The following is a 27,515-nucleotide window of genomic DNA, read 5'->3' as shown; positions in this document are numbered from 1 at the left end:
CCATGTATGTATAAGATGCTGAAAGATTGATAGGTATTATATATTTCTGTCTGTGTGTAATTATTTAATTTTCAAAATGATTCTACTCCTGACTATGTTTTGCAAAACTTTATAAGGAATTATTGTCTGTTATTTTACAGCTGTATTTTTGTAAAACCTTCTAACCAACTTAACTTCTAGAGGACAGCTTCGAAGGAACAAACACGTAAGACATTTTAGAAATGTTAGGACATCACCCATAGGACAAGCAGAATGAACTTTAGTTATGTCTGGCCTAAGAGCCTCTTCAGTGTCTCAGTTGCTTAAATAGAGTCCAAGGGGTTTACTAGCACTAACTTCTTGACATCTGTTCCTCATCTTTCCTCCCTAAAAGTAGGATCAAATCAGAACCACCAGGATGACTCTTTCCCTGGTATTATAGGCCAATGGTGAACAAACCACCTGATGGTTAACCAGCAGTGTCTTCAGAGACTGAAGTGGCACAGGGTATGGTGGAATGTTCCTGTAATCCCAGCACGTGGGAACTGAAACAGGAGGTTGTAAGTTTGAGGACAACCTAGGCTTCCTGACAGGGCCACACCTCAAACCAACAAGATGGAGCTCCTTGTGCCAGCCCTTCCAACAGTATTTGAAAACACGGTTCTTATATATGGCTTCCTGGCACTAAATGCTTTCTATTCTTGGTCCTTATTTGTGTTCTCTTTGTTATGTTTGTTTCAGACACGTTCTACCTTAGGACTGAGATAAGAAAACAGAAAATGGAGAATCGTAACAAGCCTGGTAGAAATAAAGATACTCTAAAAATGATTTGAGTCTCTCTCTCTGAATATCAAACTACTGAAACAGTGAATCAATAAATTGGAATCTCATGCTGGAAGAAGGAAATAAAACTTGTCTCACAGAAAGAGATTTCACACATTCCTAAGAACTTGTCAAGCCAGCACACTGATTTTGTGAGAATAGGTGCTTCTGGGAATGAACACTGAATGAGACTGTGAGAGATTAAAAAGAGGTATAAATTTTCATTTTTCAGTTATTTAAATACAAAGGACAATTTGCTGACATGTTTCAGTTCTGGGTGGTAAGTATAATCCTCTAGGGCTCCTGTCTACGTCTTCAGAAGTTAATAATGTGTGGGGGTTTGAAAGAAAATGGTCCCCAAAGGGAATAGCATCCTTAGGAAGTGTGGTCTTGTTGGAAGAACTGTGTCACTGTGGAGAAGGGCTGTGGGGTCTCTTTTTCTCAAGCTTCCCTCGGTGTGACAAGCAGTCGACTTCCTGTTGCCTGCAAGATGTAGTACTCTCAGCTCCAGTATCATGTCTGCAAACACGCTGCCATGCTCCTCGTCTTGATCATAATGGACTGAACCTCTGAAAATGTAAGCGAGCCGCCCTCAGTTAAATGTTTTCTTTACAGGAGTTGCTATGGTCATGGTGTCTCTTCACAGCAATAAAAACCCTCTAACCAAGACACGGTGTAATAAAATGCAAAGCATTTTTTACGTTTTCTCTTATTTGTGTATGTGAGATTTTTTAAAAAAAATATTGGAATAGCTTTTTCATACAATGTATTCTGATTACAGTTTCCACTCCCCTACTTCTCCCAGAGCCTCCTCGCCTTTCCCACCTACACAAACCCATGCCAGCTCTTGCTCTCATTAGAAAATCAGTAATAACAAGTAATAAATGAGTATTGAACTTCAAGGATTATTTTTTGAAGTGATGAACACTGAGCATACAATTCCACTCCAGCCTAAATACCTACCATGCATATACTCATCAAAAAAAATACTCTGAGAATATTACTGTTTCATTACACAGGCTAGCACAAAACTGGAAGCAATCCAAATGCCTATCTACAATAGAAAAGTTAGATAAATTGTAATTTTAACAGCTATAGTAACACATGATTTACAAGGCACTGTATCATCCAACGTAACATGTGTTGTTCTCCAATACTTAGTAAAATTACTGAGTTGCACAGCCATGACACCATACTTTAGTTTTAGAACACTTTCATGCCCCAGTGCCATCTCCCTTCACTCAAGCATTGTCCCAGGAGTCTATAATCTCTACAGGTTTCTCTAATTGAGATACAGTGTAAAAACTGAAGCAAGGTGTGCTATATTCTTTTTGAATAGTATTCTTATTTTTGAAGTTATAATATAATTATTTCATTGCACCTGTCCATTCCCCACCTCCAAACCGTCTCACGTGACCCCCTTAGTTCTCTTTCAAAATAATTTATTCTATTTGTCTTTAATTGCTGTTATACATACACCTGTGTGTATAGATATATGTATATATATTTGTTTATACATAAGTAAAACATATACAGTCTATAATGTTACTAGTATGTATATGTGTTTTTAGGGATAATTATAGGAATTGGATAACCAAGTGGTGTGCTCTTCCCTGGAGAAGAGTATTTCTCCAATTCTCAGCATTTCTCAGTTACTTATAGTTGTTTGTCCAAGATTAAGTCCCCCTGAACTTTCTCCCATCCATGTTGTCATATGTATTGGTGTCATTCTTGTTCGGTCATGTCTAGGCAACCATGTTTATGAGATTTCATGGATGCATCTTCTGATTTTTCTGAGACACAGTCTTAAAGCAAATTCCCTGTTCCTCTCTCTGGCTTTTAAAATCTTTTGACCCCTCTCCTGCAATGATGCCTTAATTTTAGGAGAAAGGGTTGTACTATAGGTGTATCAATTAGGACTGGGCTCCACATCTCCACATTTGGCAGTTTTCTGTAATAATCTCTGTCTGTTGCAAAGAGAAGTATCCTTAATGAGAGGTAAGCACTATGCTTATCTGTGGGTACAAGTATAAATATTTAGAATGTAGTTAGTGATTATACTGGTTTAGTAAAATGGCAGTTGTAAGCTCTTCTCAAAGATCTATGAATTCACTATGCCTTTGTAATTGACTCAGTTTCTAGTACCAGGCATGATTTCCTTCTTGTTGAGCAGGTCTTAAGTCCAATGAGAAAGCTATAGGTTATTGACAAAGTATGGGTGCCACAACAGCACCATTAGGGCTATTATGCCCCATCCGTCATTGTCCTGGTTTATAGGCATCACAGCTCACTAGGACTGGCATTTGCCTCCCTCTTTTAGAAGCAGAAACAGCATCTTCTGGTATCATGAGAGTGAGTCCTATGGGAGGAGGCTTTCAGGTCAGAGGCCTCTGGGGCCTGTTTCTGAAGCACATAGCAGTCTCAGCAATAGCAATCTAACTTCCCCCTCTGAGGAGCAGCCAAGGGCGATAGAAATAGTTTAGAATGTTGTGTGAGTCCTGGACATCCCAGACCAACTGCTCAAAAGAGGGCTTCTCATTCCTGGTGTTGAGGGTTTTGTTGGAGTAGGGGGTATTCTAAGTCAAGATGGGGAAATTTAATCTAAATTATTTATGTATATTTAGGTACTGGCTTGCAAGCATTATAGGTGCTTTTAGGTAGCTAACAGTAAGATTCCTCATACCTTTCTCAGATGTCTCTAATGTTATTTTGCCTTCTTCCCGTCTACTTCTTTATTGATAGCTCCCCTACCTAGTTTTCCCCTCATTTCCCCATTGTCCCCTTTAGATCATTTGTACCCTGACATGCCCCCTCTGTATTGTTCCCCTTTCTAGTGGCCCCTTTTTTCACTTTCCTGTTGTCTGCAGTTCTTCCAGGTTATACTGATTATCCCTAGCAATTAGGGAAATTTAGATCAGAACAACGTTTTCATCTTACTTTAATCAGAATGCTGAAGATCACCCCTCCCCCCAAAAAATCAGCAAATGCATGTTGCTGGAATTGTAAGCTGGTCCAGTCACTCTGGAAATCAATGTGGAGAATCCTCAAAAAGCTAAAGAAAATTGACCCTCTAACGCAGCTGTACCACACTTTGGCATGTGCCCAAAGGACTTGACAACCTATTTCACAGATACTCACTCAGCCGTGTGCATTGCTGCTCTATTCACAATAACTAGGCAATGTAAACAACCTAAATGTCCATCAGCCAACAAATGCATAACGAAAATGTGGTACATATACACTACAGAATAATATTTTGCTGTTAAAAAAATAAAATAATGAAATTTGTAGTTACATGGGTGAAATTAGAAACAATCATATTGAGCAAGGTAACCCAGACATAGAAAGACAAAATGTCACATGTTCTTTCTCATATGAGGTTCCTAGAACCAACCCTACCTATGCGAATCCTCTATATTATTCTTATGAGGAAAAAAAATGTAGCTTGTCTACACGATGGTGTATCTCCCAGGAAAAAAATTAAATGTGAATAACCAAACCCCAAAAGTATACTCTATGTGATTCCATTTATTCCAAAATAGTGAAAACACAAACACCAATCCATGATTGCAAACATCAGAATCAAAATTATTACTAATAGAGTGAGAAAGCTTGAAATAAAAGTGGGGAAAATTTCAATGTACCCCAAATATTCTGTCTATTGTTCTAGTGTTTACTTTTAAATATAAACATAAAGAACTATTTCTATGAGTCAGTTTATGTTAGCTAGCTTTGTGTCAACCTGACACAAGATAGTCTTCTTAGAAGAGGGAATATCAATTGTGGAAATAACTCCACTAGACTGGCTTGTGGACTACCTCAGGTGAGGCTTGATTGATGATGCAGAAGGATTCAGTTCATCTGGATGGTCATACCTGAGGGCAGGAGGTCCTGGGAATGTATAAGAAATTAGATTGAGCCTGGCAGTGGTGCATGCCTTTAATCCCAGCACTTGGGAGGCAGAGGCAGGCGAATCTTTGTGAGTTCGAGACCAGCCTGGTCTACAAGAGCTAGTTCCAGGATAGGCTTAAAAGTCACAGAGAAACCCTGTCTCGGGAAAAAAAATAAGGAAATTAGACTAAGCAAGCCATGAGGAGCAAGCCTGTAAGAAGCATTCCTCCATGATCTTGGCTCCAGTACTTGCCTCCAGGTTACTGCCCTGACTTCTCTGAATGGTGGACATATAAAACGTAAGCTGAAATAAACCTTTTCCTCCTTGGTTTGCTTTTGGCCATGATGTTTTATTACAGCAATACAAACTCTAACTATACCAGAGTTCTAAAAATGTTTTATTTTATATGACACAAAAATTACTCAAAAAGCTTTTCGTTTCATTTACTTATGTGAACTTGCAGGTGCACATGCCACAGAATGCACTTGGAGGTCAGGGAACAGCTAGCAAAAGTGGATTTTCTCGTTCCATCCCATGAGTCCGGGGATCAAATTCATCTCATCGAGCTCGGCAGCAAGCACATTTAGTCACAGAGACATCTCACCCACCCAAAATCCCAAAATATCTTTTTTTTTTTTAGTAATTTTATTAAATTATAAAAAGTTTCCATTTACGCCCCTCCTCCCAACGCCCTCCCACTCCCCCCCTCCCTCTCCTCCTCCCTCTTTGTCCCCAAGGGCAGTCAGGGTCTCCTGCCCTGTGGGAAGTCCAAGTTCCTCCCCCCTCACTCCAGGTCCAGGAAGGTGAGCATCCAAACAGACTGGATCCCAAAAATCCAGTATATGCAGAGGAAACAAGTCCCAGTGTCATTGTCAATGGCTTCTCAGAAAGACTGCAGGCCAGCCACATTCAGAAAATCCGGCCACATTCAGAGAATCTGGTTGGATCACATGCTCGTTCAGTCACGGTCCATCTGGCCTTGGTAAACTCTCATTAGATCCGACCCCTTGTATCAGTGGGTGATAGTATCCCTCGCAGTCCTTCGTCATTTTCTTCCTCCTTCTGCTCCTCATTTGGATCTTGGGGGGCTCAGTTCGGTTCTCCAACGCGGGCCTCCATCTGTATCGTCATCCAACGCCAGATGAGGGATCTATGGTGATAAGCAAAATATTTATCAGTATGGTCACGGGCCAAGGCCGGTTCAGGCACCCCCTCCTCTGTCCAGAGAACAATCTGGGGATCTCTCCTTGGACCTGGGATCCCATATATAATCAAGTTTCCTGTAAACTCTAATATGACTCCCTTAGTTGAAATATATTCTTCCCTGATCCCACATTCATCCTTCCTCCCTTCCCCCCATCCCAGTCAACCGAACTTTCTCCATTCCTCCCCTACTCCCTTCTCTCTAACCCTCTCCCCTTCCAACAACCCTCCCATCCCCCCCCATGCACCCAAGGTTACCTGGGACTCTTGACTATTTCCTACCTCCTGGCGGATAGCTAAATAATCTTCATCAGGTTCGTCTTCTTATTTAGCTTCTCTAGGATCACGAATAATAGGCTCAAAGACCTTTAATTATGGTTAGAATCCACTTATGAGTGAATACATACTGTGTTGGACAGCAAATCATACCGTGTTAATTGCTTAGACTCTTTTATGTCTTACCATCTTCTTTTCTGTCTCTGGCATCCTATTGAGAAGTTGAATATGAATTTTCATTGAAACCATCCTGTAATTTGATTTGAAAACCCAGTAAAAGTAAATCAGGTGTCAAACTCATCTTCTTGCCTACTAGTTTACATTTTGAAGAAGTGTTCTATAATAACGACTATCTTTTAAGACAAGGAAGTAGGATTAAGACTATTAAAAGGGGCACAGAAACAAAAAGAATAAACTGAAAATAATCATACAGTCCAGCTCACAGCGAATATATTTTGGGGTGTGTCTGTGTGTCTGTGTGTGTTAGGGTGAGAGATAACAAAAGCCACTCAGTTACTTAAATTGTTGCATGCCTTCTGAAAAGCAAGCATCCTATTATATTCAAAATAAATAACATGGTGAGGTTGTTTTCCCTTAGAAAACAACATCAACTATTTTTAAATGTTGACACTGTTGTACTTACCTTTTAAATATCTATTGTTTGGATAATGCAAATTATTATATAAACAAATATGAACAATGTAACAAAGAATTGCATCTGTTTTATATGCCCTAAACAGTATTGTAATAGTGAATCAGTCTTTACTATACAGCAATACCAAGCCACCTCTAAACACTCATTAAATATGGGCAATAACACTATCTAGTACAAGGCTAAATTCTCTACAGGATTTTAGTCACTTAAAGTCATCTAATTAGTTCATGATAACACTCCTGCTTCATGCTATACAACTTTAATAATCCCTGTTTCTGCGAGAGGGCAGGGAAGAACGGCCTATCATTACTTACCAATGTGTTCATGAAACCCCCCAATAGTATTTTTTAACAACGCAGTTATTTCAGAGGAGAGTTATGCAATCAGTCAATGACAAATCTGAAAATAATTTCCAGGGCCCTTTTTATTAGGGAGAATTGTCTCACTGCTCTAAGTTGTACTCATTCACATTCTATACCTGTTTCCAGATTAATATCAACCTTAAAATGCAGCAATCAATCTCTAGACAACAATAATTTAGCATCCGCAGTGCTGTGACTATACTGAGGCATTACTCCACAACATTTCAGATGAAAAGTAACAAAAGCACAACAGCAATTCCACCTAGATTTAGAAGTAGAGCGCTTCATTCTGAGTCCTGGCTTGCTTAGCTAGTCTTTGGCTTTCAGCTCTGCACTTTTGCACGTTAACCTCGATTCCTTGTACAGAGGAAGCAAAGAGCAGTTTTCCTAGATCCCAACTTCACTACAGTTTACCAACTAAAGGAATATGTAGCCTTTTCTCTGCCCTAAAGAGACAAAGACTCTAATTCTAGAGACAGCTTATCTGTCTGTTTGGAATCACACGATGACTAAGACTCATGGGAGAAATATGAAGAAACATAAGGATCTCATCGAGGTCCATAAATCCACTTCATGGTTCCACACCCGCCCCCCCCCCAAAGTGACTCATGTCCCGTTGTTCCCACAGGAAGTTCCCACAGACATTGGTGAGAGAGGCTTCTAGAAAGACCATGCTGTGGTGGTGAGAGAAGCAGTAGTGGTATACATGCCAAAGCAACAGATGGTCATTTTGTTCTCTCCACTGGGGAGCGAGTTCATGTCATGTACACAGCAGAGGAGTTCTGGCTCACAGACTGCCACTTCCTGGCTTCTCCATTAAAGCAGTACAAAGTATTGGTGTTGTGGTCCATCAAAGAAACTAAGAACATCTGACAAAGCCAAGTGCATGGAGAAATGGTGATTACAATTACTGCTCCGTAGATTCAATAATAAAAATGTTCAAATGTCCTTAGGAAAAGTCTTCAGTCAATCCTGAAGAATGCATTCTGGAAATTAAATTGAAAATCCTAATACATATACTTCTTTTGACTTGTTAAATCCAAACTGATAACCAAGAATATAGAAGCATTATTACTACAATATTTTTTTGTTTTCATTAGTTGTTAAGTTATATAGTATCTCTGTTCTGCTTCCATCCATCAACTTGATCCCTGACAAAGCTTGGAAGCAAGGCATGTAAGAGCTTTTAGACATAAAAGATAAAAGGACAACTGTAAATTTAGGTAAATATTTCTGTAACTATAAACCTGGATTTTCATATAATTTAAAACAAAACATCAAAATCATAAAGGAAAAAAGAATATATTGCATAAAGCAGTAAGAAGAACAACAAAAAGTTACAGGAATATGGAAATATAGTAAAAAATACATTTGGAGTGCATGTAACAGACAGAGGATTAATATTTTTCATATAATAATAGCTTTTACAAATCAATATGGGAATAGCAAACCCAGCAAAAGAAAAATGACAAAAGAAGGTGTTAGAAATCGCAACAAATATAAATATATAAATAAATATAGTCTACTGACATGCAAAGCAATATTCAAATCCATCACTAGTAAAAGACATGAAATTCATTGATTTTGTTATGCTCGTAAATATTCAAACGAAATCTACTGCTGGTAGACAACAATTAGATTGACTGAAGTTTTCTAGGGAGTCATTTGTCATTGTGTACAACTGCGTTAGTCAGCTTTCTAGCACTGTGACAAAATATCCGAGCAAAATAACTTAGGAGATCCGGGCGGTTGGTGGCACACACCTTTAATCCCAGCACTCGGGAGGCAGAGGCAGGCGGAGCTTACAAGTTTCAGGCCAGTCTGGTCTACAAGACCTAGTTCCAGGACATCATCAAAACTACACAGAGAAACCCTGTCCCAAAAAATAATAATAATAACTTAAAAGAGCTGAATGGTTTTCAGGGGTGTTGCTCCATAGTAGGCTGTCGTCACGGCTTGTAGGCCTGTGCTGAGGAAAACACTAAGGAGGGGAACACATGGTAGAGGAGCACAGACCTACCTCATAGAAGCCAAAAGTTCGGAAAGGGGGTGCTTCCAAGTATTCAAAATGGACCTCGGAAATTTACCCTACAATGGCATACTTCTTTCATGACAGCCTTAACTCCTTGAACCTTCCACCTCCCAGATCTGGCCTCCAAGGCTTTTAGCACACAACCCTTCACAGTATTCTCAGATTCAGTCTACACAATGATTTGAAATGTCTATTTCCTCTGGCCCCACCCCGAAGTGCTGCTTCTCAACACCTAGGAGAAAATAAAATCATATGAAAATAATATGAGCGTGTGTGTGTGTGTGTGTGTGTGTGTGTGTGTGTGTGCACGTGCATTCATGTGTGTATGAGATTGCTTGTAAAACATATGTGTGTATGCATGTGGGTATATGTGTGTGAATATATGGCATTTGAATATACGTATACAAGGCCTTAAACATTTTACTGCAGTTAGCATCAAACCACGTGAGTTTGCTCCTGCCTACAAAAAACAATAAAAGGGAAAGCAAAATTGACTAAGTTGCATTGCTTCCAAACTTCTCAAAATTTGTAACTTACTAGCACTATTTATGTTTCCCAAGTTCATGTTGTTTCATTCAAATCTTTTAAAGAATCTTTCTCACTATATGTGTGGTCCAAACAATAATTACATAAACACTGTGACCTGTTCCGATGATCATAAATTCTGTTATTTGTAAGTGAGCCTCATCAGTAGATTCTGTACACTTCAAGCTCTGTAGGTGTGGTTTACCTCTTCTTTCCTTATACAGTTCACTTTTTCTGTAGAAATCGTTCACCTTGTCTACTGCTACAGCGTTCACCTCATCTTCTGCAAATGCCATTATCTCATGTTCTGTATGTGTAGTTCAATTTGCCTGTGTTGCAGTTCACTTCATTTCTACGGGCATGGCTTGCTTCATCGTCTACAGGCACAACTCAGACCACTCTTCTGTAATGCAGTTCATCTCATGTTCTGTAAGCACATCTCATCCAATGATTTGAGTGCACCTGCTGATGTTTACATGTTGAAAATGTTGTGTCCAGTTTGACTGATGGGATCTTAAAGGGGTGAATGCGTCATGAAGGCCCTGGCTTCATCAATGCATTAATATCATTGTAGAAATTGTTCCTTCCCCTGCTCTCCTGTTCTCTCTCAAGGTTCCGCTCCTTTCCTCATCCTCTTGGTGTCAGCCACAGGATGCTGAAACCTTAAGAAGGCCCCCAGCAAATTCTGGTAGCCAAATATTTTAGTTCCTAGCCTTGAACACAATCATCACATGATATGTTTATCATTCCTGACACCAAAATACCTCTCTTAATCAAGGAAGAACGAATTTAATTTGGTTCATTGTTGCAAAGGATTCTACCCATTGTGGCAGGTCATGTGTGGCTGAGGAGCTCCTTTGGCATCAAGGTGGATCAGACGGAAGGGAGGGGGAGACATAAAATCGCTTGTGGTAAGATGTCCTGAAAAACATGTCCTTAGTGACATACTTCCTCCACACAGATATCACTTAACAAAATTTCCACAATTTCCCAAAATACAATAACAGCACAAGCTGAAAAGTAAACATTCAAAGCATGAGCCTGTGAGCCTGCCAGATCAAACCACAGTAGAGCTGAGGATAGAATTTGGTTTTCCTTCTCCTATCACTATATCTGCCCTCAGCTTTTGACAAGCTGGACTTTTACATCTTTGAAAGGCCCTGTTTTGTTTTCCTCTGCTGTTCTGACATTCTTAATAGCTTTCTTTGCTGTTGTTGCTGCACTATTCACTTGCTCCACACATTTTGTGTCTTAAATGTAGATTTCCCCTAGCAGCTCTTTCTGGCAGCCACTCTTGACCCGAAGCAACCCCTGGGTGATCTCATTCTCACCTCCGAGTCCAACAATAAGCTCTAATAAGCTCTGGTTCATAAATCATGAGAATGTTTTATACTGAATCTTTCTTCAGTGTTTTGTGTTTCCAGAAACTGTCTGCCTTCATTTCTATCCTTCCAAGCCCCATAGACACATCGAACTAAATAGATCCAAAACAGAAAATCATTTCAACTCCTTCCATGTATGACATGTGCTCTCCGTCAGTAAAACATGTCAGTCACTCGTCCTAATCCAACAGCTTCACCAATCTCTTTGCATCTCACCAAGGACTATAAATGATCGGTTTCTATTGCTTTAACTACTCGGTTGCTTCCCAGAGATTCCTAGAGCAAGCTTTTTGTCAGTCTATAATGGCTTTGTCATCACATCTACTCCAGGTCTCTCGATTCAGGTCTAGTTCAAAATTAGCACACAAACATTTTTTGCTGAATACATGAATAACTTTCATTGGTCCTTCTCCCTCCCTTTCTATTCACTCCCTTAGCTCCAATGTAGCGGCTCATTCCATCCCACCTTGAAGGGTAACTAGTGTCACGAGGAAAAAGAATAAATAGAAGTTGACAGCCAACCAATAAATATTGAGGTATTTCAGTGGGCGAAGTGCTGGCTTTGCAAGCCTGAGAACTGGCGTTCAATCTCTGGAACACACAGTGCAAGGAGACAAAGAACTGACTCCAGCAAGCTGTCTCTGATTTCCACAGGTGTGCTTTGTGCTTAAACCCGCATGCATGCATACACATAGAATACCTGCTATGAATCAATAAAATTATTTTTTTAATATTTAAGGAGGAAATATAACTTTACTTCCTCGCTTCTCCAGCCTCGCCCATCACCATGCCACTGCTCAAAGTGCTTCTCTACCTATTCACAAAGAGCACATAATTTCTTTAGTGATATCAGAGATTTATTTCTGCTTTCATTCTCTATGTTAAATTCATATTCCGCATTCTGTATTTAACATCAATGACCCCATCTTAGGAAACATTCCCAGTTGCCAATAGTGGTCTGGTATCCTTTCCATAGGACTCCTAGTTACTCCCAGTCCTGCTAGGAGCAGTGTATCATTGCACTGAGGGATAGGCTGTACTTTCCTTAAAGGGAAGATTCACAGTTCCATCATATTATGCTGGAGAATCATCCAGGCTCTGACACAAAACATTCTCATATTCAAGATCCTTATATGCCATGTTCTGTAGTCCCAGTCACTTGGGAAGCTCTTGAGTTCAAGATCTACCTGACCTACAAAATCAGTTTCAACTCAGAAAGACCTCAAAATAAAAGTTGAAAATAGGGTTGGGAATACAGTTCCGTGATAGAGTGCTTGCTTAGTACATGCAAGAGTCTAAGTTTATTACCCAGTAACAGAAAACAAAAATTTCTATGAGTATGTAATATTATCAGAAAATCTAATATAAGGTTGCCAGATAAAACACAAAATGGCAGTTAAATTTAAGTAAAAATATAAAGTGAACTAGCATAACAAGATAACCAAGGGTGAACAGTGGCACAAATATTATGGAGGTATCCAGTTCTTTTCTGATTGAGTTTAAACCCCACTTCTCAGGAGAAAACATATGCCTGGTACTGTGAAACTGGCCGAGAACCCACAGTTGGGGAGACTCACAGTTCCCAAGAGAAGATTTACTACTTTTATTCTAGAATGGACATTTTGGCACACTCTTCTCTAAATTTATACTACTATATCGATAGATTAGAGAAATCCTGACATTATCAGGAAAAGTCTTTGTATGGTGGATGGTAGATAGTAACACAGAAACTCACAACTGATAAATGTATAGACAATAAATTTCAGTGGAAAGTTCAATGACAATGGAACATCTACTTCACCATCACTACTCGCTAAGACTCGGGAACCATCTTGGAAGAGTGGGATGAAAGTTTGTAAGAGACAGGTTGTGGAGTAAAACAGTCTGATCTAGATATAACAGTACTGTTACTCTTATGAACTCACAGCTGTTGTGGTTGCCTTCACAAGACCTAATATAAAATCAAGCTAGCCAACATTCCAGCATGGAGGCAAGGAGCTCATGAGCCTTAAACCCTCACTGAGTAGATATTGATGGCTTCTGAAAAAAAATGGAGAGTCATTTTTCTCTAAGGATATGTCCTCTGTTTAGTCTAGTCAATGGTCCCAAATCCATGAGAATATGGGCAGCACAAACTAGATGTGGTGGGTCATTTAAAAATGAAAATAAAAAGAGGACACAAAATTCAGAGGAGATGGGAGGGTCTAAGAGGACTATGGGAGTAGTCTGGGAGTGAATACAATCAAATACATTGTATTAACAAATTAACAAAATATATGTAGACAGAAGTTTCTGTCCCACCCATTCCTGTAACCCTTCAGTTCCAAAGAAACACACAGAGGTTAATATTAATTATAAACTGTTCAGCCTATTATCTCAGGCTTATTATTAACTAACTCTTACAACTTAAATTAACCCATAATTCTTGTCTAAGTTTAACCACATATCCTGGTAGCTTTTCTCATTTTGCTTCCTCTGTTTCTGGCTGCTGACTGATTCTCTGCCTTTCCTCTTCTGAGAAGTCTCTTGGTCTGGTCATCCCATCTATACTTCCTACCTAACTACTGACCAATCAGCATTTTCTTAAACTAATATGAGTGACAAATCTTTATAGTGTACAAGAGCTTTATCCCACAGCATTTCCCCTTTTTTCTTTTCAAAATAAGAACTTTGAATCTAATCACCTTGGTTTGTTTTTTTCCATACCATTAACCATAACAACATGTAATAAATACTCTAAACAAAGACAAACATCCATAATCAATTTTTAGGAATGTACGAATAGTTTTATAGGATATTTCCTGTTGATTGGGGAAGCTGATAATCTTATGGGGACCCAATGAAAATTTAGGATTATGATCAAGTCCTGAATGGAGTATTCTGTGAAACTGGGTCATCTCAGTCAGCAGTCTTGAGAGGAGCTCAGAGGAAACTGCAACAGGAATGCTCTTAAATTTTAAATCATCTGGACCATATTTTCCCATTGGAGATTGTTCCAGGTGTCTTCCTTAATCAAACCATAATTTTTTTTAACACAGAATGAATCCACAGGCTCTCATTGCCTGTGAAAACAAAAGCAAAACCTCTTCTCCAAAGGAAGATATCTTTGACTTAAATTTTGAAGTCAAGGCATTTTCAAAATATATAGGTTGGATTAATCTAGCAGCTTTTATAACCAAATGTCTTTTAGCAGCTATTGCTCCTTCCTCAGCAGTCAAACAATTCAAAGACAACACAATAACATGCAGTATCCAGAATCTCTGTGTATTCTCCATCTTATTGTGACCTTTTATTTTATTCTATTTTTTCATTTTTATATTTAATTTTTGGTTTTTTGAGACAGGGTTTCTCTGTGTATTTTTGACTGTCTTGGAACTCAGTCTTTAGACCAGGCTGGCCTTCAGCTCACAGGGATCTGCCTACCCCTGTGTCCCAAGTGCTGAGATTAAAGGTGTGTACCATCATACCTAGCCACTCTATTTCTTTTCTAAAAAAAAACTTTCTCTATCCTTTCCTTTTCTCTTTCAAGTCTACACATATTTTTAAACACACTGTAAAGCATTTTGAGGATTTTTTCCATCTGAATCTGTCTTTAAGTATATTTTTATCTTTTTCTGACCACATGAGTCTTTAAAATGCTAAACAATATAGCTAGGATTAAAGTTCCACTTTTGGTGGCTGACTCCACATCATTCCTTGTCTTTTTGAGAGTCTGCTTTATGATGAAAGATCTGGCAGAAGCCATGTTTATTGTCACAACTCTGCAGAGTCTCTAAGTCCATGCCACCACTAAGAAGCATGACACTGGCTGCTTAGACATCATTTAAGTGTTGGGTCGCAGGGCCTCTTCAAAGAGTCACTATGCAGTTTTTGTTGCTATTGCTGAGTCAGAAAACATTTCTTAAAGGAGCCACACCTCTGTTTGCAGCCAGCAAACAGAGTTCACTGAAGTAAAGACAGTTACCAAGAATCTGTGTTTGATTTTGTTCTTAACTGGCTGGAATCCTTTTTTTTTAAAACCTTTCTCAGGCTTTATTTGGAAATTCTTGCCAAACATTTGGCTGCCATTTGCAGATGGAAGTTCCTGTTCTACCTAGTCCTACAGCAGTTCAGTCCCAAAGAAATATGCAGAGGCTTATATTAATTATAAACTGTTTGGTCTGTTAGCTCAGGCTTATTATTAGCTAACTCTTACAACTTAAATTTACCCATAATCCTTGCTTATATTTGCCACATGACTTGGTACCTTTTCTCAGTGAGGCATTATCATCCTGCTTCTTCTGCATCTGACTAGTAACTGACTCTCTGCTTTTTATCTTCCCAGAATTTTCTTAGTCTGGTTGCCCTGCCTATACTTCCTGCTTCGCTACTGGCCAATCAGTGTTTTATTAAACCAATATGAGTGTAAATATTCACAGTGTACAAGAACATTATCCCACTATCCCACAGCATAATATATCTTTAGAAACAATGGATATTGTTATGTATGTATTATGTATATGTGTGCTTGTGTGTGTGTGTGTGTGTATGTGTGTGTGTTATGAAGCTTTAAAAATATACTTAAATACTAAAAAGATTTTTGTTATCTGTCTGGAATTAAATTTTACCTTAGTATTTTATGTTTTTAAATCTAAAAACCTGCTAAAATTATATGTGTATGAGAGTACTTCACCATCTAAAAAAGTATAAGCAAATGTAAGCTCTGCTATTTTATAAGTCCACATCAGATTCAAAATTAATAAAGAGAAGTGTTTCCATGTCAGGTTCACTCACTTCTATTTATTTTTGACAATCTTGCAACATGAAACTGATTTTCCCAAATCAACAGTATTTTTCTTGAAGAAACACATAATTCCAAGCAGTTGACACCATAGAGGAAAAGTAATATCAAGAGAAAAGGAAAAGGAGAGGAAGGAAAGAAGGACTGGAAACTTTTTATACAATAGAAGACTCTCAAGATAGAAAATTCATTTAATGCTGTAAGCTTGGAACACCGTAATTTACACTTCTTTATACTGATAGAGCAAATTCACGACATATATTACTCCTTGATTTAAGAGGCATTGTCAAAAGCTAGAAAAATATACTTTTCTTGTCTGCCTGAGTATCTCATTTCTTACCTCTGAAAAGAAGTGTATAGTGTTGGGGTTATAGCTGGTATGGAGAGGATTTGCCTATATATGTGAGGCTCTGGGTTTGATCCTGTGGGCCTCCACAGTCACCGTCATCATTTTTATCATCATCACCAAGTTACTAATTCAGACTATCAGATGCCTCTAACATTCTGAATCTTTATGAAGTTCTCATCCATGCCGCACTGCTAAAAACATTATTACAAATAAAATACAAAAATCATGCAATTTGTGCATTAATTTGAACTAAATCATATCAAATGAAATTTATAACTCCATCTCTAATCTATTGTAATTATACTAGTCTAATTCGCCCACAGACATTAGACAAGGCTAACAGAATTTCAGTGGCAGCAGAATTGTACTGCTCAGAACTTCAATGAAATTACAGGGAGATGCACACTGGCAAGGATCAGACAGAAATGACACAGAAAACCACCTCTCCTTCCATTCTCCTCTCCCTTCTCCCAGAAGGGGAGAGAAGTGACTAATTTGGCACTGAGCTTGAATGTCACAAGTTGTGGGACATTAGACGCAAGGACAATTATCAGACTCACTGGACCAGAATAGGTTTAAGGAATCATCACAGACACACCAGACCATTCTGGCAAACTTATTCCCTTGCAACTAGGAAGGTGAAAGGACAGATATTCCTGTTTAACATATGCCAATACTGAAAGGGGAACTCTGAAAAGCACAGCTAACCTCAAGTATGCTAACAAGCTGCCACTGGTGCTCTGTTTACCATGCCTGTATCTTTTCTTCCTCTGCACTCATTAAAACGTCTCAAACCCTTGCATTGTTTGGGCTGAGGGTCAAGAGCCTGTAGAGGAAGTTTCTAGGAGACAAATGTTCTGTGGAGACAGGTAGGAGTGCACCGAAGTTAATCAGAAAATAAATATGATATTCAAATGAGGTGTTTATTACCTGAAGGACTGCCCATGCTCTCTGCTTCTTCTGAGACCACCATCCTCATGTTACAATGCACTTCCAGCTCCTATCTCCTATTTCAGTCTTGGATGTTCCCACCCAAAGCAGACCTCTTCTTGAATGGCCCCACTCTTGGGAGTAGAGTGGTTGATACAAGGGCCAAGTGATCCAAGTTGAACCAGTCGTCATTCTCGTCATGATTTTCTCAATGACAAAGAAATGGGTTTACTGGGTCACTGGTAGCAAAGGGAAGAAAACATCAGGCATTCTGTTGTTGGCAGCCACATGCAAAGCCATGCCGAATAAGGAGAGCTGTAGAAGAAAGACTGTAGCTAAGAGGTTCCCAAAAGCATAGATCAAAGGCAGCCAACCACAGATCCTGCTACTGTCACAGTCTATTTCCGGTTGTGTTCCTGTCCTTCCTACTTTGCTCTCTTTATGTGATCCTGTGACAAACTGTCCCATCTCCTTTTTCATATCAACTCTTTGCCAAGAACCTGGAATTATACCATTAGTGTACCAAGGAACAGCCTATTAATAGGCAGGGAGCTCTGACAGGCATTTAAAAATGTCTAGTAAGATTCCTCAATTGGTACATTCTTAACAGTTGGAAAATAGAACATATGATAATAAATCAGACAACATGTGCTTTTCTCTGATGATGTATGTCATCATTAATTTGAGTGAAGTCATTTTGTAGAGGAGAATAGAAATTTTGAAATATAGCAGGGAAACGTGGATAAGCATGGCAATGAATTTTGGTATTGATTAGGCCTTCAAGGGTGTTTGATATGACATTTATATTTGACTCTTCAACAGTTCAACCGATTAAAGACCAAGAAAGCTGGGCTTCAATTTTGTTGTATGGGGGACAGAACTATAAGCTCAATGGGCTACTTGATAGAGCAGGCTTTTCGATATGTGCTCTGAAAAGAAACATGCATGCTCACACCAACTAGGAAACACTGCCTAAGGAAGCCTCCCACTTGTTGCTTCCCAATCAAAAACACACAAAACAGTATCAGTAAATACATCTGCAAAGTTTAGCAGTGAAGCACACAGACTTATTTCTTCAGAAACAGGTAAGATTCATTCTTCTCATCAAGTCCCAAAGTCACATAACGTTTGCTTAATCCCATTGAGACAACTTGTCGTAGAGAAGGACTTATGACTTCATGAAGTTTTATCCCCTTTCTTATTGTCATGGAGACTCAGTGGCAAATTAGGTGTTCAGGCACCGTAAAAGTACAAGCAGAAATTGAAGAATTGCAGGCAAATTCCATTTCAGTTTTGATGCATTTTTCTTTATGTTAATTGTGTTACAATTTGCTGGAAGCCAATATTAGAAAATTTAGTTCACCAACTCCTTTGAAGACCAACTGGCTAGATGTAAGGTATAGTATTATGTGAGTGCCTGGATGTGGTGGTTTGAGCTATGCTTCATAGTCTCAAGCATTTGAATATTTGATGCCCAGTTTGATGATGATGCTTAGGAAGTTTTAAAGGTATGACCTTGTTGAAGAAAGTGTGTCACTGGTAAAGGACTTTGAGAGTTAAGACTCTCGCCACCTCTAGTGCTTTCTATGTGCTTCGTGTTTGCTGTTCAAGATGTGAGCTCTAAACTTCCTGTTCCTGCGGCCATGCCTTCAACTCCACACCATGGACTGTAGCCTCTGGAAGTGCAAGCCTAAATCATTTTTTTTCTACAAATTGCCTTTGCCATGGTGTTTTCTCACAGCAATAGGGAAGTAGCTAACACACTGGAAAAGAAGGAAAAGCCAATATGATCATTCAGGGAAGAGCAAGGGGTTTAACTTGAAAGAAGTCCAAGGTCCAAAGCACAGTAGAGCAAGACAGGAAGACAAGGGCCCCAGGCATGGGATGTGATAAAGCCAAGGGAATCAATATTTATAAAGGCTGGGAACCAGGCACCATTGGCAAAAGGGGTGAGGGAGAATCATGGAGACAGGGAGCTTCTAGGCGAATCTTCTGACGTCTGGTTGTGTGAAGATAAAGCAAACAACCCCTCACTCCTGCTAAAAACAGAAACTCAGAATTCTCTTCTTCTTGCTGAGCTAGCTCTATTTTCTAATGTCCCTCCTGTCATTATGATGTCAGAGCGGTAAAGGCATTTAAATCAGCCCAAGGTGACACAAACAAGTGCACACTGGGAACCTGCTTGTTCACTAATAAGCATATCACTGTGAGTGTGGAGAATCACTTATGGCTATTGCAACGAAAAGATCTGGCAATACACACTTGGTGAAATAAAAATTATAAAACTGGCCCTGTTTCACCTAGGCAGAATAAATACAAAATTGCATCCACCATAAGACCTCTGAAGAAAAAAATTTGTCCATGTTATAGCAAGAGGTTGCAGCAATCCCGTAGAAATAATTTTAAATGGTACACAAATTCAAACCACCAGACAAGTAAGGAGCTAAGAAAAATTACGAGCTGACAGCTCTTACCAAACTGTCACTAATTTGGCACTAATTAGTAATTTGACAATACTTTAATACAACCGGGATTCTTAGGAGAAATCATTCCCATTTTGCACTATTGAAAACAACCGAGAGCTTTTTACTAATCTCATTCAGCTATGGGGAATACTCCACTCAACCATATCCAGAATGTAATAGAATAACTCCAGGGAAAGGTCTAGGATGAAGATTCTTTCATGATCATGATTCTTTTATAAATATATCTGGCAAATAATTCTATTGCTTCTTTACAGAAGATTATAGTTCAGTCCTAGGTAATAAGGACAAACACAATCACGGGCCAGCATGCTCCGTGTCTCTTTCATCATCTTTGGTTTTTTTCTACTGCTTTCATTTTCATTGTTTTTGTCAAGCTCGTGTGAGTGTGCACGTGTGCTTATGCCTATGCAGCTGTGCATACCTGTGCAGCTGTGCATGCCTATGCAGGTGTGTATGCCTGTGTAGGTGTGCATGCCGATGTATGTGTGTGCCAAGATCAGGGAAGGACTTCAGATGCTCTGGCGTGTCATTCTTCGCCTTATTCCTTTGTTAGAGGGTTAATCAATGAGCCCCAAGATAGGCAGACAGCCAGGAAACACTAATAATCCAACTGTCTGCCTTGTCACCCAGCTAGCACTGGATTGCAAACTAACATGCCCCCATAGGCATTTTTTTAACTTTTTATATGGATGCTAAAGAGTCAAACTCTGCTTCCCATGCTTGCACATGCTGGCTACTGAGCCAATCTCCCGTGCCCCATTACCCTGAATTCTTACGAAATGAATGACTGGGTTAAAAAACATATTCTATGTTGTTAATGCTTTCTGATTAAATGGGCATTGATGTGTCTTTTGTGGGGGCAGGGGGTTTCAGTTGCTTTTGATCTGCCACTAGTCACGTGACTTGACCGATTTCTTGTAAAATAATTTCACTTACTTTGCTAGTGTTGCAGATTTAGAAATAATTTATTCTTTACCAGCTCCCAATAAAATAAAACATATAGTGACATTAAAGAGTAATTTGGATATTTTACCAACTATATATTTTGGCAATGTTTTGTGCTCCATTTGCCTTAAAACTCATTAGATTAGTGCAACACCATGTTTTAATTCAATAGGTTTAAACCTATTTTTCCAAGTAAGTTGAGCCCTGCTTGTTTTTTGTACTTTCATGCTTCAGTTAATAGATTGCAAAGTTTCCTTCTTCTGTTTGCTCTGTTTTCCTTTATATACCATTTGTTGGAGGTTCTTTATCTTGAGCAAGAAGAAACAGATGAAAAGTAAATTATCCCCTTGGGCTTGTGAAATAGTTTGTCTCTACAATCTACAATCTCAATCATTTCTTATATTTTACTGAGCCTTCAATTTGTGACAAGTGTATGCACTAAAACTAATGTATCAATGGAAAGAAACCAGAAAACAGTGTTTGGGAGGTTGCCAGGTCAGGACAGTACCGGAGATCACTCATTCCACCGAGTTTAATCCCTCCAGCAGTGAGAGCAGCAAGGGCTTGGAAAGGAAGCAGACTTCATTTTTCCATAGCACAGTTCTGGAGAACTGTGGAGGTCATGGTTTGGGGTGTGTGTGAATGTGTCTGTCTGTCTGTCTGTCTGTCTGTCTGTCTGTCTGTGTCTGTGTGTGTGTCATGATCTCACTATGTATCTGAGGCTGGCCCTGAACACATGCTATTCCTGGCTTAGCTTCCCAAGTTCTTAGATCACAAGGTCACAAAGTAAACCACTTCTTCTAGCTCTCATTTCTAATTACTTAGTTTTATTCTTCTTCCATCTCTCCTCCCACTTCTTTTCCATGTTTTAAATAGATATGTGAATCAATTGTCCTATCAAAATATGAAATATGAATAAACTTTGAGGACATTATGCCAAACAAAATGACACAGTCACAAATGAATAACGGCTGCAAGACTCTACTGTTTTGTTTCAGGAGTAACCAAATTCACATAAACAAAAAGAATGGTGGCTACGAGGGACTATGTAAAAAAAAAATAGAGTTATCCATGTTGTTGTGGGAGTATCTTTCGCTGCCTCAGCCAATAGTCGCTGAAGCATGAGCCCACAGTGCGGCGGGGAGCGCCTTCCGCTCTGTCAGCCAATAGCCACTGAAATACCAGCCCACTGGGGCGTGGTATATTTCTCTTTTAAAAAGAGACACAGATCCCAGATCAGGCTCTCTTGGTTCCGGCACTTGGTCCCGTCTCCTGCTCCAGCGACTAGGCTCCCTTCCTGACGGTTTATGGTTTATGTAAGTTTTACCCCCCCAAAATAAATAACCCCTTAAAACATAACTGGTGTGGGATTGATTTGCCGATACCATGTAGTATAGTGCTTCCGTCTCATAAAATGAAGAGTTTCAGAGATGAATATGGCCATGTCTGTATCATACTGTGAATATATTTAATACCACTGGACGTTATACTGAAAAAGATAGGGGGCTGCAAAGATGGTTTAGCAGTTATGAGCTCTTTCTGTTCTTACAAAAGACCCAGGTTCAATTCTCAGTACCTTTATGGTAGCTCACAACAGTTTATAACTCTAACTCCAGAGAATCTGACACCTGCTTTTGACCACCAGAGACACCAAACACACATGGTACCAATACATTTATGCAGGCAAATCTGATATGCATAAAATTGGTTAAGGTAGTGTATGTCATGCTGTATTTGTATTTGCCACATACAAAAATTATATACATGCTCAAATATCTGATTTACTCTCCTCTCCTTTTTCTCTCTTTTTTTAACTTGATTTTTATTTATTCTTTGTGTCTTTCAATCATGCATCTCCAGCCAATTCATTTCCCCGTCCTTCCTTTTCACATCAACCCTCTGTCCTTGCAAACTCCCTCCCACCACACAAATAAAATTTAAGAGCACAATTGTTTATATTCTGTCAATTATAGTTTAAATAAACGTTGGTTGGCCAGAAGGCAGGCAGGAAGTATAGGCAGGGCAACCAGACAGAAAGTAGAGGCGGGTCAAGGAGAACAGGAGAATTCTGGGAAGAAGGAAGCCCATTCTCTCGGCAGTCCTGACCAGCCACAGAAGAAGGAAGATGTGACTGCCTTGCTGAAAAAGGTACTGAGCCATGTGGCTAAAATAGACAAGAATAATGGGTTAATATAAGTTATAAGAGTTAATAAGAAGCCTGGGCTAATGGGCCAATCAGTTTATGATTAATGTAGACCTCTGTGTGATTTCTTTGGAACTTAACAACTGTGGAAACTGGGCAGGACAGAAACCTCAGACAACAGAAAAACAAAAGAGAGAAGGAAAAATCAATCTCATCATGAAAGCTGTGGTGTGACATAGCAAGTCACACACTAAACTCTTTTATCCATATCACTTTACTTGCAAGTGTTCATTTCAAGGAGTCATTGTCCTGGTTCAAAGCCTCTGGTTTCTGCTACACTATCAATGCTGGGCCCTCACTAGAACTCACTTGGTTATCCTGCTGTTTCCCTGTGTGGTTGAAATACTGCAACTTTAGGTCTGAAGGACTGCTCCCTTCACATGTTCCAGCAGATCACAAATAGGGTGAATGTTGCGGTGGACAAACACATACCCCTGCTTCGGGATCTGATAGTTACAGGGTTGATCAGTCCACTAGGTCTCCTCATCACCAGGGTGAGCTTTCCTGCATTCCCTTGGCTAGCTCACCCCTTGCAGCCATGAGCAAGGGGCCATGAAATTTCTTCTGCTTCCATGTTCTCAGGATCAGACCTCCCGCACCTAGAACTTAAGGGCCAGCTCTACTGTGTTATTCAGGTGTGGTGTAGGGGCCAGTCTCCTAAGTCCTTCAGCTGACAAGTGGCAACCACAACACTCCCACTCTTATGACCTCAGGGCCAGCTCTCCCTCTTGTCTCAGGCATTGATGGGCAGGTAAGGAGGAAGGGCATTTCTCTCCCAACCTTGCTGCCACATGACATATGAGTAATGGGGAGAGTTCTCCAATGCTCACAACTTCAGGATTGGGTCACCCACACAACAGAGTCTACAGGACCGACTCTATAATATTGCCCAAATATGGTACAGGGCCTGCTCTCCCAAGCATTGCAGCTAATGAGGGATAGGGGCAGCTCTCCTGCTCTTATGACCTTAGGTCCAGCTCTCCCATCTGCCTCATGCATTTATGGGAGAGAAGGCATCTCTCCCCCACCCAGGCTGCCGAACGGTAGATGAGGAGCCATACCATGTTTCCCATACTCACATTCCCAGGCCGGCTCACCTGTGCCAATGTCAACAGATTCAGCTACTCTGTGCTACCCAGACGAGTCACAGGACCCACTTTCCTGAATGTTGCAGCTGATAAAGGGGTCAGCTCCCTTGCCAACTGGAGGTGGTAGGAGCAAGGCAGGAAAAAGACATTTTTCCCTTGTCCTGACTACCACATCATGGCCAAGGGAGGTAGAACCAGTTATGCCCCCTCACACCCTCAGGGCTCGCTCACCCACGCCACTGTCTACACCTGCTTTTGACCACCACAGACACCAAACACACATGGCACATAGACATATATGCAGGCAAATATGATACACATAAAATGCGTTAAAGTAGTGTATTTCATGCTGTGTATGTTAGTTACACAAAAAATAATTATAAACATGCTTAAATGTCTGATCTACGATCTGCCCCTTCCCTCCCACCAACTTTCTAAACTTGCATTATTTTTGTGGTCCAACTCTGGTTTCAGGTCACATCCTCCCTTCCATACACTTCCAAGCTTTCTTTTCATACTGACCACAGCAGGAATGACACCCATTCAGCTAGAATTGTATCTCAGTTCTTTCCTTGCTCTCTATAGTATCTGACATAGCATGCCATATTTTAGCCTCCCAGAAAGATACTAAGTGCACTTAATATCACTGTCATATTCCTGTGCACACAGGCATCCCCCAAAGAGTATGTACTCAATAACTTTGTACTACATTGCTATTCGCGCTCCTTTTCAAATGAGATGGACAGGAGCTGAACATGAAGCTGTGCATTTTTCCTCCTTATATACCTTAAGCTCGCATCTATTATCCTACCCGTATTATTTCCCCCAAAAAAAGATTTTTTTACTTAACATTCCAAGAACCATGGTTACAGTCTCACCAATTCTAAAATCTGAACTTGACTGTCACTGGATCAGACCCTAGGGGAACCTGAGGATGTTTTTCCATCGGGTGTCCCCGATTCAGACACCCTTCCTTCACCCAACCCGTGGGAACCTCAAGCCACTTGAGTGATACTTTCGTTGCTCTGTGAACCTAGTTGAGAGATAAAACAGTACATTTGGTGACTTATCTCTGTAAAGCTATGTTTAATTGTTTTAGTATGCTGATCTACACATGGTTCTGTTCTAGTTAGAGTCCAGTATCTTTATCTTCTGGATAAGAAAATGACAGCCACAGACAATTGTATGTGAATCCCCCTCCAAACAACCTGAGTCAGACAAACCGCTCTATTTCCACCTGGATCATAGTGATACCAAAAGAAAAATTGTAACCATTGATGGAAGGGAACTATGACATAAACCATGACTGTATTACATTCTAATTTCCCTCCGTGAACAAAGGATGGGGACTGGGCAATAAGCTTTGTCCACTTACACTACAAATAGCAGAGCCCTAGATTTTCTGTAGCCACGCAACAGTCACACAGGGCTATAAATCACTGGACAAGGAGAGGGTGTCACATAGCGAAGGAATAGCTGTTTGGATTTAGTTATGTAAAATGATTTCCCCCATCTATCTACATATTACTACAAAAACCTTTATAGAGCAAGGATGATGTTTCTCCTGGTCTGAGTTATGAGCATCAAACGTGAGGAAAGAGACCCCTTCCCTATGTCAGTGCACCCTGCTCTGCACTGAAGCTCAAGTTAACACAGAGAGCTGTAACTCTCAGACAGTAATCGCTCAGCAGTGCCTTTGTAAGAAGCAATGGTCCCTTGCCATCTATCACTCCAGTAATGCAGATTGGGCTTTTCCTGGATCTGCTGGTGCTTGGCAGTTATTGTAGCCCCTGGGGAGTAGCATTTGCTCCCGTATGTGAGAAAACAATGTGCATCTTTTGCTAAAATAGCTTCTCTCCACTTACCACAAGCACTCTATGGTGATGGATGCTAATTTCTTCAAACTATCCCCATGAAAACAAGTACCTGACAAAACGGAGCACTTTACAGAAAGGTCAAGTTCCCTTAACAAAGTTGATTGTACTTGCTATCTTCTGTGTTACTGTTGGTTTCTCTCTACTAAAGGTTTGCTGGGAAACCTTTGGAACTCAGTGGAGAGATACAATGGAAATGGATTGTGACATTTTTTTTACCTGCTAACTTAGCATTGAAATGTTCACTCTGTCAAGTGGGAAATTAATAATTACACCACTTTTTACTGCTGAATGTCTGTCAAAGAGAACAAAACCCTGCCAAGTAGAAGCAAAGTACAAGAATGGAAAGCATGTGTGCCACCATCTCCTGTCCCCGCGTGGAACAGCAAATTAAAGACAAGTTCAATATGTTCCCCCCAAAGCTAATAGACACATAGTATTAGTATAATGAGACAAATTAAATTAATTTGCTATTCTGCCTGCCTCAAACTACATATCAAGAAATAAATCCCACCATATTAAATTGTAGAGATTTGAGCTGGTGACACAGCTCAGCAGGGAAGGGAATATGCCACTCAGTCTGACAACCTGACTTCAATCTCCAGAGCCCATATAGGGGTAAGGGAGACCCAAGTCCAGTAAGCTGAGCTGAGATCTCCACACATATGCTGTGCTACATGTAACATCCTCCTCAAATTAATGTTAATTTAAGGCAAATATGGGTAAAAAAAAATCATATCTCAATTGGTCAAGAATCAAACATCAGTAATATATAGATTTATCTTTATCCATCAAACTTCCACTTCCACGTTAATGAAATAAGTTAAATCAAATTTCTACTAGTGACATTAATCAGAGAACTCAGAACATAGGCTTAGTCAGATTCTTATCTGATTATTGTGGCCACCTATGGTCTGACTATAAGAAGGACCAAGACAGTTGTCAGTTTAACTGTAAAAGATTATATTATATGGGTTTTTTCTAAAACTGCAGATGAATATTCTCATAAAGCAAATATGTTAGCCTTTATCACTTTGAAAAAATATATATCATGATTAGCTTAAAAGAAAGACAGTGTGTTAGATGTGGAGTGGGGAGATGGCTCAGCAGTAAAGATCGTATACTGTTCTTATCTTGTGAAGGACTCTAGTTCAATGCCCAGTAACCACGTTCAGCTTATAACAACGGGCAAGTCCAGCCAGGAACTTCAGGCTTTGTTTTGGAGTCCAAGCATGCCTGCTTCCACATAATTGTTGTGCGGCCCTCAAGATACAAACATACACATAATTTAAAATTAAAAAGAAGAGGTTGGAGAGCTGGTTGCACAGCTAAGAGCACTGTCTGCTCTTCCAGGAGAGCAGAGTTCAATTCTCAGTACACACGTGGTAACACAGTTCCAGTCCCCAGGATCTGATGCCTTCTTCTGGCCTCAGCAGTAGACACCAGGCACACATGTGGTATGTAGCAATACAACCAAAACACCCGTACATAGCAAATAACAATAAAACTTCAAAACAATATTGAAATAAAGAATAGATTAATTTTTTTAAGAAGAACTTGTTTTGACTCCCAGTTTCTGATTCTGGAACAGCTGTCAGGCTGAGCATAAGGGTGGGAGGAAGCAGGCCATGGACAAAAGCAATGGACCTGTATGAACTGAAAGCAGTGAAGGCGGGGAGGGGGCCTGATGCAAGGCATGTCTCCTCAAAGCATGCCGCCAGTCGCCACTGAC

The 27,515-nt window shown here is 39.9% G+C and overlaps 1 long non-coding RNA gene across 3 annotated transcripts in view; it reads right to left on the bottom strand.

Moving 5' to 3' along the window:
• Positions 1–476: 476 nt before the first annotated feature.
• The window catches only part of LOC146895866 (uncharacterized), a 104,928-nt gene continuing 77,889 nt past the window's right edge, over positions 477–27,515 (bottom strand). For 2 of the 3 annotated variants that reach the window (XR_015739034.1, XR_015001982.2), the window contains one exon: positions 477–1,370. This is a non-coding gene — a long non-coding RNA (uncharacterized LOC146895866). Of the gene's footprint in view, positions 1,371–17,187; positions 17,395–27,515 lie in introns of all 3 variants that reach the window. The other variant, XR_015739035.1, reaches the window with a different exon arrangement.

This window comes from Myodes glareolus, chromosome 1 (genome assembly GCF_982192425.1).
Source record: "Myodes glareolus chromosome 1, mMyoGla1.1, whole genome shotgun sequence".
NCBI lineage: Eukaryota > Metazoa > Chordata > Mammalia > Rodentia > Cricetidae > Myodes > Myodes glareolus.
This window is presented reverse-complemented; position numbering and strand designations above follow the sequence as displayed.